Here is a 5866-nt window from a genome sequence, read left to right as displayed (position 1 = left end):
TGTGTGTGTGTTTAGTTTTTTGTGTGCAAACTTCTCCTGATAATAAATTTCAGCTCGTGAACGAGCGCGTCGAAAACTCCGCGTGGCCGATGCGCGCCGCCGCCGCCGATTTCAACGAGTACGCGCGCGCATGCGTACTACCTTTTCTCTGTGGGACTTGCAGCTGTGACAGTTCACTCGCTACAGCCGCTTTTATAACCATATTCATAAACGCGCATAACTTTCCCCTGTTAATCCTAAACAACACCAGTTAACTCTTAGCATTTCTGAGATAATTTTTTGAAGTTATATTCATAAACGTCGAATAAAACTTGCTATCTGTTCAACCTGACAGGATTTCTTCACTGTTAGCTCTTAACTGACTGACTAGTAACATTTCTGAGAGGATATTCGTATTAATATTTAGTCATAAAGGTGTATATTGTTATACTGTCAAGATTAACTAGCGAGCTAACATTCTTAAATATGAAAATATTGAATAATATTTTAAAATCATATTTACAAATGTTTGCCATCTTCACTGCTAAAACTAGCTAACTAGCCAAGGTTATGTAACCTGAAAGGATTTCTTCACTGTTAACATTAGCTAGCATAAATAATGGCCTACTAGCAAAATCAGTCCAGTTTCCATCAAATCATGTGCTCTGATTGGCTCGCAAGCGGTCTGGAATCCTACGATCCAGACCCCGGTTACAGACCTTTGGCGACTCGCTCGTTCACAATAACAACAAACACGGTAGAAATTTTTTGTCGACATTTATTTTCACATTTCTCAGGACGGGGCAGCACAGTGGTGTAGTGGTTAGCGCTGTCGCCTCACAGCAAGAAGGTTCTGGGTTCGAGCCCAGCGGCCAGCGAGGGCCTTTCTTTCTGTGCGGAGTTTGCATGTTCTCCTCGTGGGTTTCCTCCGGGTGCTCCGGTTTCCCCCACAGTCCAAAGACATGCAGGTTAGGTTAACTGGTGACTCTAAATTGAGCGTAGGTGTGAATGTGAGTGTGAATGGTTGTCTGTGTCTATGTGTCAGCACTGTGATGACCTGGCGACTTGTCCAGGGTGTACCCCGCCTTTCGCCCGTAGTCAGCTGGGATAGGCTCCAGCTCGCCTGCGACCCTGTAGAACAGGATAAAGCGGCTACAGATAACGAGATGAGATTTCTCAGTATAGCAGCATTAATTTTACAGCATGGATAGCGATAACGACAGTGCTCGCAGTGAAAGCAAGTTTTACTACCCCGATGAAGACGAAATAAAAGAAAACATTTCAGGAGAAAGCCGAAAACCTGTAACTGTTGCTATAACTGTTGACCTCCGGTTGTGAGTGAACGCTGGCGCGCATTTGGCTGCCGCTACTCCCCGGAATTTGGAATTCGTTTGCGGTTACTTTTTAAAACTTTGTTGTGGGCTATCTCTGGCTATTTTCTGCACTACTGGTGCAGATAACGAACTACTTCACTCATCTCATGAGTCAAACTTGCTCCTGATTACTTTTCTGGATGAGATTTGCTGGTCTGTTTACCTGTGCGATGGCCTGTTCTACCTGTGCAACTCTGCCTGTGGATTACGAGTAGACTGTTTATGACATGTTATGTATTATTATGACATGTTATGTATTCTCATCTCATTATCTCTAGCCACTTTATCCTTCTACAGGGTTGCAGGCAAGCTGGAGCCTATCCCAGCTGACTACGGGCGAAAGGCGGGGTACACCCTGGACAAGTCGCCAGGTCATCACAGGGCTGACACATAGACACAGACAACCATTCACACTCACATTCACACCTATGGCCAATTTAGAGTCACCAGTTAACCTAACCTGCATGTCTTTGGACTGTGGGGGAAACCGGAGCAAATATTCAAATATTTTGTTAGTCAGGCAGTTATTTGAATTGTACAGTAAGTTTAACTGCTCGTACTGTATTTAGGCAATATTTTATTGTCCAGGTAAAGACTGTATAATCCTTTCTGGTTCATATCATATCTGGTTCATGTCCACGGACAGGCTTTTCCATCATTGTGTACGGTGAAACATCAACATCAACCCAATTTCTCATGGTGGTGCAGTGGTTAGCACGGTCGCCTCACAGCAAGAAGGAAGAAGAAATTTCTATTTAGATGATGGTTGAATCACTATTGATTCAATGCTGATAGGGTTGAAAATTCAACGTTGATTCAACCCAAATTCAAGGGGACACTTTCAATATCATTTCAACATTATTTCAATGTTTTCTGCCAAACGCTATTTCAGTGTTGATTCAACTGATTTTTGCTATCTGGGTACTGAGCTGCTCTCCTCTGTATGTCCCAAGTACTCCTCCATCCTGGTTCTGGGTGATTTTAATAAACATGTTGATTCTAATCATTGCAATTTTGCTAACCAATTTTTAAATGTTTTAAACTGCTTCGATTTTACCCAGCATGTTAATTTTCCTACACACTCAAAAGGTCACACTCTGGATCTCGTCTGCACTAGTGGTACATTGCCTTCTGACATCTCACCTAAAGACCTCTCTATCTCAGATCACATAGCTGTTCTCTTCCGTATGGCTATCCCTGAGCCTCAGCGCCGCCTCCGCCCCCTGCGTTCCATCACATACCGGAACACTAGGAATATCAACACGACTGAGCTGGCTAGCTTAATACGTTCACAGCTTTCAGTGCAACCACTCAGTTCATGCTCTGATGACCTAGTGTTTTCCTATAACTCAACCCTCACCAGCACATTGAATCAGTTTGCTCCCCTGAAAACCCACACTGTCTCCTTTTCGCACTCAGCTCCTTGGTATACACCTGAGCTGAGGGCAATGAAGGCTGCTGGCCGAAGGCTTGAGCGGCTCAGTAAAAAGACTGGGCTCACTGTCCATGCACAAGCTGTTAAAGATCATGTTCTGGCTTACAAGGAGGCCCTAAACAAGGCTAAGTCCTTGTATTACTCCACTGTCATTGCGAAAGGTCAGAACAACCCCAGAGCCCTGTTTTCCACTGTACATAAAATCCTTCAACCATCTAAATCCTTCCCACTTACTCCCTCAGCAGATCTCTGCTTTGATTTTCTAAATTATTTTGGAAATAAAATCAGCACCATCTACAGGCAGCTCCAGTCGCTCTCTTCTCCCACTCTGAGCGACGGTCCATCTCTGCCTGGAACACCTACTCAATCACTCTCCTGTTTCTCTGCTGTTGATGAGGAAACCGTCCATGATCTTGTCATCAAGGCAAGGCCTACCACCTGCCTCTTGGACCTTATGTCCACCCCTCTTGTCAAAGCCTGCCTGCCAGCTCTCTCTCCCCTTCTTGCCAAAATCATAAATACATCTCTCCAGACAGGCGTGGTCCCTCACTCCCTAAAAACTGCAGCCATTACGCCTGTCCTCAAAAAATCTGGAGCAGCTGTGGATGATTTTAAGAATTACCGTCCCATTTCAAATCTACCATTCATTTCTAAACTGCTAGAACATACGGTGGCCTCCCAGCTTCAAGACCACTTAACATCACACAGCCTGTGGGAGGAGCTTCAATCTGGCTTTAGAGCCAAGCACAGCACTGGAACGGCCCTAGTCAAGGTCATAAATGACCTGCTGATTGCTGCTGACTCTGGCCACTTCAGCATCCTCCTACTGCTGGATCTAACAGCTGCATTTGACACTGTCTGCCACAGCACTCTATTCACACGGCTGGAATCTCTCCTGGGCGTCACTGGCACTGCACTTTCCTGGTTTAGGTCATATCTCACAGGAAGGGAACAGTTTGTCTCCATTGGTGATTTCCGTTCCCCTAGTGCACGCCTCCTACATGGTGTTCCACAAGGTTCTGTCCTAGGTCCCTTGCTTTTCATCATCTATATCCTTCCCCTGGGTCACATCCTCCGTCAGCATGGCCTATACTTCCACTGCTATGCTGATGACACACAAATTTACATTCACACTAAACCCTCTCATCCACTCCCCCTTTTACAATTGTCCACTTGCCTGTCTGATATTAGTAACTGGATGACACACAATTTTCTCAAACTCAACCATAACAAGACCGAAGCCATAGTCATTGCCACTCCAACACTGCTGAAGAAGTTAAATCTTGCGCAGTTCTCCATCCCAGGTTACTTCACCACCATCTCCTCTGAAGTGAAAAACCTGGGCGTCATCATTGATTCAGCTCTCTCTTTTGATTCACACATAAAACACATCACTAAAACAGCATTTTTTCATCTCAAAACTATCTCCAAACTCCGCCCCTCACTCAGTCTCCCCACTGCAGAGACCCTAATTCATGCCTTCATCACCTCCAGACTTGATTACTGCAATGCCCTGCTCATTGGGCTTCCAAGTAAATCAATAAACAGACTACAACATATCCAAAACTCTGCAGCTAGACTCCTCACCCATACTAGACCTTGGCATCACATCACACCCATCCTCCATCAGCTACACTGGCTTCCTGTTAAATTTCACATCCATTTCAAAATCCTCCTCCTTGTTTAAAAGGCCCAGCACAACCTAGCACCCACCTACCTCTCTAGTCTTCTCACTCCATACTTACCCATCCGAAATTTACGCTCCTCTGATACACTCCTTCTCACCACCCCCTCCACAAATCTCCGATCTATGGGTGATGGGGCTTTTAGTGTGGCTGGCCCCAAACTCTGGAACAGCCTCCCACTTTCATTGCGTCAATGCACCTCCCTTTCATCTTTTAAAACCATGCTCAAAACTTATCTTTTTACCCTTGCTTTCTCATCATAATGCTGAACGATTGAGGTTATTTTTATTAATAATTTTTTATTTATTATTATTTTTAATTGTATTGCTGCATCATCTGTGTTTTTTTTTTTTACTTTGTTGTTGATTCTGTGTCATGCTTCTGTGCCTTTTAACTAGTTCTACTTTGACTTTTACTTACAATTTTCATTTTTTGTAAAGTGTCCTTGGGTATCTTGAAAGGCGCTCCAAATAAAATTTATTTATTATTATTATTATTATAACGCTGAGCAAATCCAGCAGTTTACTGAGGAGCAAAGGGCAGGAAATACAACAAAAAAGACGACCTATGACCTCAATGTCTTTGGGAAGTTCTGTCGAAACCTAAATGAAGGTCGAAAGGTGGAAGACATATCTGGCGAAGAACTAAACATGTTGCTGTGCAACTTTTTCATGTCCGCAACAAAGAAAAATGGCGATGTGTATGAGCCGTCCTCGCTCATGTCTTTCCAGAGAAGTATCCAGCACTATCTGAATCGGGTTTGTTCTAAATATGATTTCCCTTTCGGGCGCTCTCATTTTCTGTTAGAATTTGGTAAAGAAAAAAAATATATATATTATTTACCAGCTGGGAGGTCCGTATCATGAAATACCATGACCTCGGCCTTGAAAATACTGACCTTGGCCCAGAGGCCTCGGTCAGTATTTCACGATACGGACCTCCCAGCTGGTAAATTTTATATATATATATATATATATATATATATATATATATATATATATATATTTTTTTTTTTTTCAAACATGGTAGAAATTTTTTGTCAACATTTATTTTCACATTTCTCAGGATGGGTGGCACGGTGGTGTAGTGGTTAGCACTGTGTAGTGGTTAGCACTATATATATCAGTGGCGGCTGGTAGTCTTTCAAACAGGGGAGGCTGGTCGGTTACGATATTTCCAGATTTTAAAAGAAAAAACATAAATTTTGCCCATACTCTTGCCTCTGATCTGGCTGATTGTTGGCAGCGTCACAAACTGTGAAATAACAGGTTCTTTTGGTCCATTAGCCTACTGTCCAATATACATGATGGTGGTGTTGGGGGTGTGTGTATATTTTCACATTTTATATTTTAAAATTGTGGCATGTTGTTTAAAAATTGATCATTATTGAAAGC

The sequence above is a fragment of the Neoarius graeffei genome, chromosome 21 (assembly GCF_027579695.1).
Source record: "Neoarius graeffei isolate fNeoGra1 chromosome 21, fNeoGra1.pri, whole genome shotgun sequence".
Lineage (NCBI taxonomy): Eukaryota > Metazoa > Chordata > Actinopteri > Siluriformes > Ariidae > Neoarius > Neoarius graeffei.
Note: the sequence above shows the minus strand (reverse complement) of the source record.